Source organism: Furipterus horrens, unplaced genomic scaffold (genome assembly GCF_987537825.1).
Source record: "Furipterus horrens unplaced genomic scaffold, mFurHor1.1.pri manual_scaffold_3, whole genome shotgun sequence".
In the NCBI taxonomy this organism is placed as follows: Eukaryota; Metazoa; Chordata; class Mammalia; order Chiroptera; family Furipteridae; genus Furipterus; species Furipterus horrens.
Window position 1 is genome coordinate 175,928,064 of NW_028327173.1, and position 15,315 is coordinate 175,943,378.

At 39.5% G+C, this 15,315-nt stretch overlaps 1 protein-coding gene across 1 annotated transcript in view; it reads left to right on the forward strand.

The window, feature by feature from the left end:
- The first annotated feature begins 2,171 nt into the window (after positions 1–2,171).
- Positions 2,172–15,315, forward strand: part of KTN1 (kinectin 1) — a 100,036-nt gene continuing 86,892 nt past the window's right edge. Inside the window, exon 1 of the mRNA XM_090270915.1 lies at positions 2,172–2,295. The gene's annotated coding sequence lies outside the window, so the exon portion shown is untranslated. The remainder of the gene's footprint in view (positions 2,296–15,315) is intronic.

Genomic DNA, 15,315 nt, shown 5'->3' on the forward strand with positions numbered 1-15,315 from the left:
CAAAACAGAAACAGACCCATAGACATAGAGAACAAGCTGGTGGTTGCCAAAAGTGAGGACCATGGGGAGTGGGGTGAGAACATTAAAAAAAAAAAGGGCTTGACTAAAAGAACAGAGAAAAGGGAGAGAGTGAGACTATTACTCTCTTTAGGTAACAGATTTATACTTTATAATTTCAAAAATATTTTATTTCTTAGTTGATATAACTAGAGGTACCTTAGATGCTGGAAGTGCTAATCCTTTTAAGGAAGTTAGTTGTTGGTTTCAGTAACATTGGAGAGTAGTAAGCAGCAACTGAGGTTAATTATATCTTAGGCTAATTATATATGTTAATTATAGCTAATGATATTATATTATACTATACTTAAAAACTTAAAGCGTAGGTCTTAATTCTTAATAGCGCTTACCATGCATAACAGTTCTAGTAAATCATTTCTGTTTTGTGAATAAACAGATCACTTCTTTTTCAAAAAGTCAAAGTTTGATCACCCAGAAAAGTTGAAATAGTTGATACATTTATGCTTCTTTATTTCAAATAATGGAACACAAAAATAACTGATCCCTGACTATAATAAAGTCGTATATTTAGGGTAAACATGTCCCTAAACTCCACTTATTGTTTTGTGTACAAATGTACCTCTAAAATGTCACTGTGGTTTTAATGAAGTCAAGAAAATGATAGAAAGTTTTATTCCTAAAACCTGCTTTAGTACTAACCAGAGAAAATCAGATGTTTGTAAGCTAATCAAGAGTCCTTAAACTCCATTACAGAAATGACACATTTTTCTCTTTGTATTAAGAGACTGATGGCATCGTTCTTCAATAAAGCTGGATCCATCTGCACATGCTCAGGAGACAGCCACTGGTTTAGAGATAAATTGCTTTGAGGGTACTGGAACCACTGAGGTGCTGAGTAACCCTACTGAGAAAGGAAAAAGAGGACGCTTCTGGAGTTAAAATAAGACAGAATGCATGTTTGGAACATAGTGGCTGAAGACTGGCAGAATTCTCAACATCTCAGGCTCTGACAAACTGTCCAGTTTCCATTTGTACTTTGGATGTGCTCTGGAAACCTAAGACAGCAATAATTAGAATAGAAATGTATAGTATGCTTTTAGCCAGCACATATAAAGGAAATTCTCTGTTGGTGTAGAAATTTCTTTGCTGTTCATCCCTTAAAAATTTGCTTCTATTTCCTCTTAGGATGTAACGGGAGGTGTTAGTGATGAGTCCTAATTTTATGTATTTCTTATTCACACTCTCAAAGCATTGGAATCATTTTGAGCTCTCATAAATTTTGAGAACTTGTAATATTCTGTACATGGTCTTGGCAGTGTCTGGAATTATGCGAGAGATTGATAAGAATTAAGTGATGATAAGCAACACATGTTATTTGCCAGTGGACGGGGAAGATCGCTGCCATCCTTTTAGCAAAGAGCAAACTTATAAACAGGGATTCTGGCCAATCTTTCCTTTCCGCTGCAACTTCTAGTTATTTACCCCGGCTTAATGAATGCACAGCTTCATATTTGCACACAATTTATTTGGGTCGGTTTTTAATTTTTCTCTCCGTTTGAAGCTAGAGTTGCCTGAAGGAGAATTCAGAGCGAAACTCTGTAGAAGGAGGAACGAAATGGTTCGTTTTTCAGTGATTTCTGGAGAGGAATCTGGGACAGGGTGAAATGGAGTATCATTTACTTAAGGTTCCAAAAAAAAAAAAAAAATCATCCAGTGTGGAGGGCCAGGTGGTGCTTCCGCAGGAGGGCAAAGCAAGGCGAAACCAGCTTTAGGGGAAGGAGGAAAAGAGACAGAGAGAGAAAAGAGAGGAGAGGAGAGGGGTGGGCGCGAGGGAGGGAGAGAGAGGGAGGGGGAGGGGGAGGGAGGCAAAGGGAGGGGGAGCAGAGGGCCCGAGGGAGGGGGAGAGAGACAGAGAGGCAGAGAGAGGCAGGCTAATGAGTGAAGGGAGTTCCACGGAGCCTGCAGCTCCGGAGCTCCCACCCTCCACTTAGCTGCGGGACGTTATCTCGGGAGGAAAGCCCCGGAATTCCGAGCCTGGCGGACGCTGGGGCTTACCAGAGTGCGCGGAGGCCAAGGCGGCGGGCGCCTGTCCCTTTAAGGGGCTGGTCTCCGGGCACCGCCAGCCCAGACGCCGGGACGTGCCGGGGCCGCCCCGCCCCGTGCCGGGCGGCGCGACGGCACCTGAGCAACTGCGGTGGTGGCGCCTAAGAGCAGGCGGCTCGGGCGGTAGTCCTTGTGCTGCTGTGTCTTCCCGTCTCCCTTACCTCGTCGTGCAGGGTAAGGGCAAGCAGGCCGCGTCGGCTCGGGGCATGGGACCTGGGTGCCGGCCACGGGAACCGCTGGGCGAGGGCGGCACTGGCCGCGGGGTCCCAGGGCGGACGGGAGGGCAGCACCGGTGGGGGGCGCGGCCGCGGGGCCCGGACACCGCCCGCGGGGTAGGCCTCGGCATCGGGCTCCGGGTCTCCATCGGCGGGTTCCTGCTCGGGTCGGGACATGTGGCGGGCGGGCGCCAAGGGTCGTTCGGCCTCACTGGGCCGCCCGGGGCCCGACCCCAGTCTTGCTGCGGCGCCTCTGAGCGCGGCGAAGGACTCTCCCGGGGACATCTCCCGAGGGCGAGGTCAGCGGGAGAGAGCCCTGGGGTGACCGAGGCGCCTATTTTTAGCCGGGCCTAAGGGCCCCCGGGAGGGAAGGCGGATTACCGCCTCCTCGGCTGGGGGATGGAGGCAGCGCGTCTCCGGCGGCGTCCCCGGGCCGGTGCTGGGCCATGCTTACGCCATGCTGGAATTTCAGTCCTCTCCGCTTCCCCTGATACTTAGCGAACTGGTCCTCGCCCCCTTCCCAGCGCTCCCTCTCATCGTCCTGTACGTGTCCCCGTTTCTGGGTCGCGGGCGGTTGGGGATGGGAAAGCAGCGTGAGGGAAGAGTTTGGAAAAATACGTGGACCGCCCTGGAGAAGGGGGAAGTTATCCCTTCCACTCCCTGAGGGGTGTGTCCTCCTTACTGATTCCCCCTCCCCCTTCAGTTTCCAACAATGAGATGTTTGGCGTTGGGGACCTCGGCAGAAAACCGAGCTGGCAGTCTGGAAAAGGCTTTCGGTAACCGGATACCTGGTGTGGGCTCTGCAGCCCCGCATGTCGGTCGTGAAGGAGCATGTGTGCACTGGAGACCGGCTTCCCGAGACGCGGGGAGCGTGTCCTGACCTCGTCCAGCTGCCCTTGATTAGGTTGGAGACTGGGCTGTTGAATCTTGCACATTCCTTCTAGCAGGAAGGAGGAGTCTAATTTGTAGTTGGGCCTATACCACAAAAGGATTCCTTAGCAGGTATCTCAATAAGCACTGCTTAACAGCTGCAGTCGAAGTTAACTGTTCAAAGTTGTGAGTTTTCTTTTTGTTTGAAGATGCTTTGAAAAATGTAGACACTGATAAACACCGTGGGGCGGATTAAACACTGGATTGTGTAGGAATTGACGTTGAGTTGGGAGTTCTGGCTCATTAGGTTACACTTGTTCTCCCTACCTCTCACCTAGTAGGCACTTGGCAACACGGTCTCCAGTTTGGCTAAAGCAGTTGTCCGTGAGACTGGAATGATCCTCCCAGGAATAACACTGGAGCATTCCTGAGTTCATCCTTATTTTGGGTCTACATGCTTTGCTATAGATTTGCATTTGTGTTCTCTGACCAAAGGAAGGAAAAAAAAAAAAAAAAGCTCCATCCACCCCCTTTTTAGTTCAAGGATTTAGCAAGAAATAGCTGGGCTTATTGTAGGTTCTAAGGAAAATTCATTTATCACCCTTCCCCCATGTTAAATTAGAAATGTCTCGTAATTTTGTAGCATTGACAATTATAGCACAGTACTCTAGCAGGTGAGCTTAGAGAATGAAGTTTTCTATTTACTTTTCTGAGACTCATACTGTAACTTAAAATATAACAAAACCTGATGAAAAATTTTCTTAAATGTATTAAGCACTTTAAAATTATAAATGATATTGAGAATTATTTAACCTTGATGACTCAGGGTCAACATTATAAAGAGCCATTAATACAGGATTTTGTTTCCAATTTAACTTTTCCTATATCTTCCCTTCAATATCAGCAGTCTTTTCTGCTCGGTTTGTTTTCTTGAATCTTTCACCCCAAGCCTCCTTCTAGTTTATAGGCTTTAATCTGCTTTTAGTGGGGAGAACATTTTAATAATTAGTTGGTAAATAGCAGTCGATGGCTTTTTCTAAAGGACTTAAGTGAAGGATTTTTTTGAGGCTTAACTTCTAAAGGCCTTTTTAGGGTGATTGCTGTCAGTAAGTTCTTAACTTGAATTTTACTTGGAATGTATTGAAGATGTATTTTAATTGCATGTGTATTATAATTTCTTACAGCAAAGGAAGTTTCAGTCTAAAAGATTTCACAATACTTTGTAAAAAATTTAAACTAATAAAAAAGTTAATCTTAATGGCTTCAGAAAGGTATGGGTTTCTTAGGAATCTGACCTAATATGTTATAAAGAAATATAGCGAGACCATGCTTTACAAAAACATTGAAATATTTGAGGATAACATTTTATAAACTGGTTAGTTTGTGTAAACTGTTTGCTTTTATTTTGAAGGTAAATTCAGAGTATATGTAGAGGCTAGATATAAGTAACTGTTTCTTTAGAAATGACTGATGATCACTCTTATGCATTAATAGATTTGAGTTTCATTGCATCCTTTCCGTTTTGTGAACATGACTTTGGGTGTTGTGATCTTAAAAATGTAGTTTAGTCCTGGCTGGTGTGGCTCAGTGGATTGAGTGCTGGCCTGTGAATCAAAAAGTCCCTGGTTCAATACCCAGTCAGGGCACATGCCTGGGTTGCAGGCCAGGTCCCCAGTTGGGGGCATGGGAGAGGCAACCACACATTGGTGTTTCTCTCCCTCTCTTTCTCCCTCTTTTCACTTGTAGAAATAAATAAATAAAATCTTAAGAAAAATGTAGTTTATGTGCAAATCACAGTAAGAATGTTGGTTTAGATAAGAACGTTTTTTGTTTTTTTTTTTTTTATAAACAGAAAGGGGAAAAACCTTAAGTGCCATGAACTCCTAAGGAGTTTGATTAAATTAGCCTTTGTATCTGAGCTCTAGAAAAAGAAAAGTAATGACAATTTATAATTGTTTATATGCCAGGCTTTTGAATTGTTGTTTAAATGTTTTTTTCAGTCTTTGAGAGAGAGGGTAGTGTAAACATTTAAGCTTTTTATTTTATTTTATATTTTAAGATTTTACTTATTTTTAGAGAGAGGGGAAGGGAGGGAGAAAGAGAAACTTCAATATGTGCTTACCTCTTGTGTGTCCCCAGCCAAGGACCCAGCCTGCAACCCAGGCATGCGCCCTGACTGGGAATCAAACCAGTGACCCTTTGGTTCGCAGGCCCACATTTAGTCCACTGAGCCACACCAGCCAGGACCAAAATATACTTTTAATACTAAGAATACTTTTAGTAGAGACTCCAATAGGAAATACAGTATATTTAGGAAATCTGTAAGAAATGTTCAACTCGTTTTTACAAAGTTATAATTTAGTTATTTTACATATCACCTTAACTACTACAGGCTGATTAAGAACTTGTAACCTTACCTTAAATCTGGTTTCAGCAAAGTGATTTTTATATTAAGTGAAACTGTTTTACACTCCCTTCCTTTCAGGACATTGCTTTTTGGGTTTCTCTTACTAACTGCGTTGCTCATACAGTCTTTATGATTCGTCTTCTACTCTTGAGGCTGAAGTGTTTAGTCCTTGTGCTGCACTTTTCTTCCCCGGTGATCTCATCCTTTGTCATGGCTTTACATATCTATATGCTGATGGCTCTCATATTTATATCTTCGGTCTGAACTTCCCTGCTGCACTCCACATTTCCACTTGGATATTAAGTAGTCAACTCAAACTAAACTTCCATGGTCCTCTTTAACCTGCCTTAGGTACAGTCTAATTTGTTTCATTTGTGGCTGCTCCATCCAGCATTCAGGCAGAAGACCTGTTGGAGTCATCCCTGACTTTCTCTTCCACACTTGGCATTCTTGGCTCTGTATCATCTTGAAATATATCCAGAATTAAATCACTTCTTACCTCCTCCACTGCTCACTAGGCTGGTCCAAGCCATTCTCTCTTGCCTAGATTTCTGCAGTTAGTGTCCTCACTGGTCTCCCTGCTCCTCTCCCTACTACAGTCTTTTTCAACATAGCAACCAGATCATATCACTTCTCTCTTCAGAACCCTGCAGTGACTTTCCATATGCTGAGTAAAAGCCAAAGTCCTTATGACCTACAAGGCCTTCCAGGAGTCGGGTACCCCTGCTTTCCCCACTACCCTTCACCTCTGTCCATTTAGCTGCTCCTCTGCCCCCTGCTTATTTTCCTTCAGTTCCACTGGCTGTCTTAGGACCTTTACACTGGTTGTCGTCCTTCCTTAGGTCATTTTTTTCCTTAAGATGTTTCATGGCTGACTCTCATGTCTCCTTCAGATCTTTGCTTTTCAAATGTTTTTCAAAGGTCTCTCTTACTTTACTCTTTTATTTAAGCTGTACCTTGCTGTATTTTCTCCATAGCACTTGTCACCTTTAGACAAACTATGTGAATTCTGTGTTGATTGTATTTATTGTTTCTTCTCTCTGCCTCCAAACTCACACTATAATGTAATCTCTATGAGGGCAGGACTCCTTGTCTGTTTTGTTTATTGAGGGTTTAGGGCAATGCTTATCACATAGCATGTGCTCAATAAAGATTTATTAATGACACATAAATCAAATCCTTATCCTATAGTTCCTTACCATGATGGATACCTCATTCTTGGACACATGTAGTTTCCTCCTTTCCTAGGAACAGTCAGAGAAAAGAAGAAAAGTGGCAGCTTTTGGGGACCCCTTGGTGGGGGGAGTGATGTTGGAATGTGGTGGAGACCTTCTTGCCAGCCCCATGTAATTAGGACCATTGGTTAGGTAGTTGAAAAAGTTGATTACAGCAAGAACTAAAAATACCTGTACACCTCAAGTGTTTTATTTTAATTGAAAACATTTATCTCTTTTATTATGTGGATCAATCTCTTGTCTTTGAGTGTGTATATGTGGGGGGTTCTATAAATCATACCCTAAAAGCATTGTTGATGATTTTTACTATTGGTTTCTTCAAATTGGAATGAAAATGTAGGCGCTGGAAACTTTCTAAGTTCGAAGGCGTTCTAGATTTTTCCATTACTTCATCAAGGCCTTTCATAGGACTTAACTAAGTTTTCCTAGCGGTAACAGCTTTGTCTTTATATTTTCATATTTAATGGATTTATAGAAATAATTGAGGACACAGGAGAGTAGATTACTAGCCAGAATCATTAGCTTTCTGTAGACACCAGACCATATAATTTTACCAGGGGGAGAAATGTGATTTCATTCAGGAAGAGGTCCTTTAAATGGCTTCCCTACTGAATAGATTTTATAGGGGCCATACATTCCCAGCTGCCTATCGTTACTAGAGGAGAACGTTAGTTATCTATATTTCCTTATTTTTACTCGTTGAGTAACATCTACAATTAGTTATTAGAACTTACACTTGATTTTCATATACACTGTCAAGAGACCTGACGTTCTGCTGCATGCTCACTGGAAAATGTGGGACAGTTATTATTTATTCTTGCACATGAGTCTTTAAGTTGTCAGGGAAACAGTGTGGTCTGGTATAATAAGTTGGAAGTCATTAGTTAGGAGACCTACGGTCTTAGACCTTATTAACTCTAAGGTTTTTATACAAGTTGTTTATTGCTCAGTGCTTCAATTATAGAATGTGTGATGAAGTGAAAAGAGCATGGGTGCTAAGGAGTCTGAAGTGCTTCGGTTTGAATTTGGCTTTGCTAGTTGTTACCATTTACTGTGTGTGTAAACTTACCCATTTTAATTAATGGGCGTGAGGCTCATTGGCCTTACTTATGTTATCTTTAGTAGTTTCTATATAAGTGATAGCTAACGGAGTGCTTATTTGCTATAAGGCTCTGTAAATACTTTATGTACAGTATCATTTAATTCTTTCAACCTTATGAAATAGGTACTATTTGGTGGAAACTGGGGAGGCAGATTAAATAATTTGTTCAAGGACATAGAGTAAGTAAGAGAAAGAACCTGAATTTGAACAGAGATAGTGTCTGTGAAGCTCATTTTCACCCTTTGAGCTATTTTGTAAGAATGCTTTCTGAAAGAAGTAAAGCACTGTCCATGTGCAGTTATCTGATGTTAGGGGCTGAAAAGCTACATTAAGGTTATAAACATTGTTTTCCCCTAGAGTTAGAGGATTCACACTTAAAGTTAGTGACTTAAATTTGAAGACTTGACGTTTTCCAAGTGGAGAAAATGGCAAAAGCTACTTAAAATCAAATGCTATAAAATGTTTTATATAGAAAGCAATAGGTAGACGATGGTCCTTTTAGTTTCCAAGAAATAGTGTTTCGGTCTCAGTTCTTGTGTATATACATTATGAGTTACTGCCCTGTGATCTTGTAGGCATTGCTCAATGGTTATCTCAGAAAAGCCAACCCAGGTCGCCCTACCTAAAATATATCCTCTTTGTTCTTCGTCTTAGCCTTATTTTTCTTCATTGCACTATAAATCACTACCTAACATTATTATATATGCCTGTTTATTTATATACTTGATATCTGCCTCACCTATAAGAATATAAGCACTATGAGGCAGGAATTTTGTTCATCGCTATGAACTTTATTTCTGGCACTTAGGTAGTGCTGAATTTGATGAATAGTGAATTGTCTGGTGTTTGAAAATGGGACTTATTGAGTCTTTTGCTTTACTTGTCATTTGTGCCATCCCCCTTCTCCATTAGTGTGTCTAGTTGATTTTTTTTTAAACATGCTTTTTTAAAAAAAAAAATTCATTTCTATTTATTTTCTTTTTAATTTGTTTGTTTGTTTGTTTATTTGTAGAGAGAGGGGAAAGGAGAAAGAGAGAGAGAGAAACATCACTGTGCAGTTGCCTCTCACTCGCGCCCCCTACTGGGGACCTGACGTGCAACCTAGTCATGTGCCCTGACTGGGGGGAATCAAACCAGCGACACTTGGCTCGCAGGCCGACGCTCAATCCACTGAGCCACAGCAGCCAGGGCTTGTCTAGTTGATTTATATGGAATGACAAGTAAAGTGAGATTTCAAGAATAAGTGTTTCAGGTTTACTCTTGGAAGTATAATGTAAAACAAAATTTAATACATGAATTTCACCAAAAATACTTCTGTGATTAGTACCAGTTAATCTTGTTGATTAATAATGTAAGTGTTCTGAGTGAAATACATACATAAATAACTTGGTGATCATGTGTGTTTAAATCTAGTTACCTTTGACATAAGTTTGAACAAGCCAAGATGTACATCTAAAGTTCCCCGATGTTCTGAATGCCATGTTGCTGAACATTTAAAATATTTCCATCAATTTTTAATATATGCACACACAGGTTTAATTCATTTATGTGCTTATGACCTGTACTTCCTTAGTGTATTGGGAGGTTATGTTCATTTGAAACGTGCTCTATAATTATTTTACATAGTTTTCATAATCTGGATGTCTGAGGTTGACTGAATGTCATGATTTCTATGAAATGAATTTTTCAAGCTGGTCATATCATTTCATATTTTCGTTTCTGGGTACATTTCCAGGTATTGTTGTGTATTAATCTTTGTAGTTTGTACTACTGTTGGTGATGAATGGGAATAATTTCATAAATGGCTTCCACTTTGACTTAGATGTTAATTGTAATTTTAAGTTTAAATTGGATCCTTGGTTAAAGTGGCTTAGTTCTTTTGCTCCCTAGTTATTTTTTGGGGGTATGGGGGGCTGTAAAATTAGAATATAATTTAACTTAATGCAGTACATATTTCTGAGCTTGAAATTTTTGGAGTTTTCAAGTGAAATGTATTTAAGATTAGCCTTGCATTTATATGTAAAGTATAACCCATGTAATTACCTTGTCTGATAGGAGAAGGGGAGAAAAGAAATACTTTATAAATTAGTTGTAAAATGAGAAAGGCTGAATTCTTGTCTACTCCTCTAGCATTTTTACCTGACATAATTAGGTAATTATATTCCATATACTTCTAGTTTTATGTAACCTTCATTTAAGCAAGACATCTAGGCAGCATTTAAAATAACACACTACTTTCGATGTAAAGAGAAATTTTAGTTATTAATCTTGGATACTATGTCTGTCTGATTTCTTAAGGTAGCTTTGTGCCTAGTCAAGAAAACCCTGGATGTTTTCTGTAAAATTTCAGTAATTTCTTATTTTAAACTATTTGTCTTAAATTCATTTTGGGGTGTTTATTCCAAAATACAACTTTCTAGAGATATTTTCCACTGTTCCTAATTGTAATTATGTAAATTTAAGAAGCAGGGAAATATATGCCTGTTTGCTTGTCTGTTTTTAATTTACATTTACCTCTTCCTACTTAATTATCATCTTTTTGTTGAATATTGAAATGAATATTGAATGATTCAAGTGTACAAGAGCATATAGAATGTGTCTGTACAGTTTAAAGATTAAATGTAAAATGAATACCTGTGTTCCAAATATCTGTCTACCTTTCCTACAGCATATAAATTTTTTTTCTTTAAAATTACAACCCAATTAAAAAATGGGCAAAGGACCTGAACAAACACTTGTCCGAAGAGGACATACAGAAGGTCCATAGACACATGAAAAAATGCTCAACATCATTAGCCATCAGGGAGATGCAAATAAAAACCACAATGAGATACCATTTTACACCAGTCAGAATGGCCATCATCAACAAATCAACAAGCAACAAGTGCTGGCGAGGATGTGGAGAAACGGGAACCCTACTGCACTGTTGGTGGGAGTGCAGACTGGTGCAGCCACTATGGAAAACAGTATGGAATTACCTCAAAAGATTAAAAATGGAACTGCCTTTTGAACCAGCAACTCCACTACTAGGATTATACCTGAAGAATCTTGAAACACCAATTCAAAAGAACTTATGCACCCCTATGTTCATTGCAGCACTGTTTACAATAGCTAAGTGCTGGAAACAACCTAAGTGCGCATCTGTAGATGAGTGGATCAAAAAACGGTGGTACATTTACACAACGGAATACTATGCAGCAGAAAGAAAGAAGGAACTCCTGCCATTTGCAACAATATGGATGGAACTAGAGAGAATTATGCTTAGTGAAATAAGCCAGGCAAAGAAAGAAAAATATCATATGATATCACCTAATACAGGAAACTAAAGAACAACACAAACAAAGGAACTAAATAGAACAAAGAGCAGAGTAGCAGTCAATAGGGGGGAGGGGGGAGGGAGAGAAGGGGGATAAGTAAGGGAAGGGTTTAATTAAAGAGCCTGTATAAAAGACTCATGGACATGGACAACGGGGAGGGATATGATTGTGGGAGAGGGGGTGGGTTGGGTGGGGGAGAAAAATGGGGGAAAATGGGACAACTGTAATTGAAAAACCAAATAAATAAATAAAACAAAATAAAATTAAGTACATTTGAAATAATATTTATAAAGTATGTGTAAGGTAAAGAATAAAGGTACAGTGAACAGCCTTATACCTAATACCCAGTTCAAGAACATTATCCTGACTTTATTTCTTTATATGCTCTCCCCGCCACAGACTTAACTACTGTCTTTATACATTTGCTTTTTAAAAATGTTTTGCCACATTTGTATTTCTAAATTATTCTTTTTCTGTTTTTGGTTGTTTTTGAACTCTGTAAATGGGATCCTTCTGTATGAGTTTGTTTGCACCTTTCTTTTCCCCTTCAGCTTTATGTTTTGATATACTTCCATCATGTTATACATAGTTCTTATTCATTCATTTCACTGCTGTATAGAATTTCATTGTATGAATATTTTCCAGTTTATTTATTACTTGTTGATGGTGTGAAATTAATCCAAAATGGAGTTGGGAAGCAATGAAGAGAGTGCTCTCACACCTGTACTACTCATTGAAACTTACTTTACGTCGTCGTCGTCGTCGTCGTCGGCAGCCGTCCGTCTCGAGAGACGATGGTGTAGCTTCTTAAGAGTCTATCTGCACCGCCGAGAATGGCTGTGCAGTCCGACCCGGGAGTGACACGGTATCTGTCTCCTCCCGTGTTGAATCGACATCTTGCGATGACGCTGGAGTGTCCTCTCCAGTGAAGCTGAAGCTACAGAGCCTGGGCAGGGTGATATGGAGGGTCTGCTGTTGCCCATGCAGCAGACCCCCCCTCTCTTCGCAGCTGAAGGGTCCAAGGGAAAGACGGAGTCAATACAGCTTGGCTTCAGGTGCGCCGCAGGAGTTGCCGGTGTTGACTACAACGTCAAACCGCCTTAGGGACGTACCCCAGCAAGAATGAGGAAGATTTTTCTCTTGGCCCAGCAACAGCCTAACCTGTGAGAAGCTGCAACACCCTGTCAATGAGAAACCATCACAACTCTGAACTCTTGCTCTTCTCCAACGAACTCTTGTTCAAAACATCCCCTCACAGTTTTCTCCTTTCCTCTATGAAAGGATGCTCCCTGTGTTTTCTGGACTTGCCTGTCTTGCTTGCCATAGCTTGCTTGTCCTGGATGGCAATTTCTCTGCTATTCTTGAATAAACTTGATTTTGCTGGATGAATCGCTTACCTTTTTCTTCTTAAAAGGTTGAGATTGGGCATTTAGATAGTTTCTAGTTTTCTTTTGCTGTTATAAACCAAGTTGCTATGAACACTGTGCATAGGTCTATTGGTGTTCTTGCATCCATCCATATTTCTAGGATAGAGTTTTTAAAAACCTTTTTGTTATCACTTGCAGTAAAAAATAAATTTTGTATTATGAGACTCAGTACATTATTATCACATGTACACATATATAACAAATCTCTTGGGGAAGAAAAACCTTTGTGATGCTTGCTTATTTCGTTAAGAATAAGGCTGTTAATCAAACCCCAGTAAGTTGGGTTTTGCTATCTACTAATGAATTGAGATTTGCAATTTGAATAAATTGTTTTAGACCTTACATCCAGCTAGGAGTGTAATTGCTGAATTGTAGAAGAGGTATATTTCCAGCCTGTTATTGCCAGATTATTTTCCAATGTATTGTGTTAGTTTATTCCCCTCACTATCGTGTGTGTGAAGGCTCCGCATCCCTGCCTATGCTTTATATTGGCAAATACTAAAATCAGAGAGTCTGCTGGGTATGAATTGGTATCTTGTAAGTTTTGCATTTCTGCTTACTGAGAGGAAACCTCTTTTCAAATATTTGCTGGCCATTTTTGTTTCCTTTTCTCTGGCATGGCTATTTATTTTTCTGTTGCGTTTTTCGTTTTGATTGATATTTCTTTATATGTTCTGAATATTAATTCTTTGCCCTTATGTATTATAAATGTCTTTCACTTTGTGGCTTGTCTTCTTGCTTTCTTATGGTGTCTTTGTTAATAAGAGTTAAAAAATTTAAAGTTAGTTGAATTTATCATTATTTTCCTTTTATGCTTTGTGCGTTGTGTCTTAAGAAATCCTTGCTTACCTCAAGGTTATAAGCTATTCTTGCATGTAATCTTATAAAGTTTTATGTGGTCTTCCACAATTTTTCCCCTGGAGTTGATTTTTGTTTTTTCCTTTTTATGATACTGTTTTCTCCAAAGTTCTGATGTGTAGCATTTCCGTTTTTTATGAGCTAAAATGTGTGAATTTAATAGATTTTAAGAAATAAGTCTTTTGAGTTATTAGTTTTAATTACTACCACAAAGTAGTACCTCTTTGTGCTGGGTATTTTGCAGTTTTAGCTCTTCAAGTATTGCTTCTGTTATCTTTACTTTTGTTCCCTTTTAATAGACCAGTGTTGGTAGTATTGCATTAAAGTCATAATCCTGAATCTGATCTAGGCTTTAAATTTAACTACCAATTCATAAGAAATAGAAAAGACAAAAAACTTATTTAATACTATGGGGATGCCATCAACCATCAACAAAATTCATACCTGGATTCTCTGCAGGACCCAACTACTTGGTTTTTCCAACCCAGAATTCTAAGAATTGTAAGAAACCAAATAATAGATACATGGATGATATATGAAAGGAGGCAAGAAATACATAAATCAACAGAATCACTGAAAAAATATTTATAAAGCATTTGGGCAAGTGTGAATGCTGGCTTAATATTTGATATTCAGGAATTATTGTTAACTTTAAATTTGCTGTTAGACTGGATGTTTTTTTCTTTAGGCTCAGCTTCTATAGTTCTAGGTATTAGGTTTGCACACTAATTATTTTTTGTACATCTTCCCTCTCTTCCTCCTCTTTCCTCATTTCAACTTTCTCCTTCTCCCCCCACCCTCAGGCTGTGCATATTTTATTTTTATCCTCACCCCTTAGTGTCCAGGAGCAAACCTTGTTCTGTTCTGTTGCTATTACCTGTAGGAGCTGAACTCCTGACTTTTGTTTGTTATAGAGCCATTATCCAGCCATCTTATCTACCCACCTTTTTTTTCCTTACACTCCATCTTAGGTATGAGTTACTGTTTTGAACTTTTATTTTTTCTGTCTCGGAGATGATTATCTTAGTTTTGAGTTTAGCCATGTCTTCTTGATAATCTTTTATGTTTTGTCTGTCATTTAAAATGTTTGCAATAGAAACATCCTTGTTGGAATTCTTTATCTTCATTTTTACTTGTTATAATCTTATTTTTTAAAATTAAAGTTCAGCTGAATGTATCCTGAATACTTGAGTTCAGTGTCTGTTCCCTTCCTTTGCTCAAATCTGCCCTTTTAAAATTTTGTTGGATATTACCTTTAGAACAAATCTGATTTTAGTATCCCACTAATTTGTTATGATTATATCAATTAAAATCCTTAAGCCTTGGAGTGTTATTTTTATTCCTGCTAGTTGATGTTACTCATCCTATGTTTCTTTGGTCTGTTTTGGATTATAGGTATCTCTTGCTAGTCTAATTGGGGCTGAAGACATTTTTCTTTTTTGAGGTAGTACTGGTATCCCTTGCTATCTGAACTGTGTTGCTTTTCTGAGACTTGGGAATTAAATGTAACTATCATTTGTTAATGACTTGAATTCATTGTTTAAAAACTTTTTTTTTATTCTCTCGTGGACATTTTTTTGGTTCCTTTTAGAGAGGGGGAGAGAGGGAGGAAGGGAGAGACAGAGACAGACAGACATTGATTGGTTGCCTTCTCTTGCATACCCTGACTGGGATATGTGCCCTGACCCGGGATTGAACCCACAACCTCCTGCACTCTAGGCACGTGTCCTGGCTGGGAATCGAACCTGTGACCTCTTGGTTTA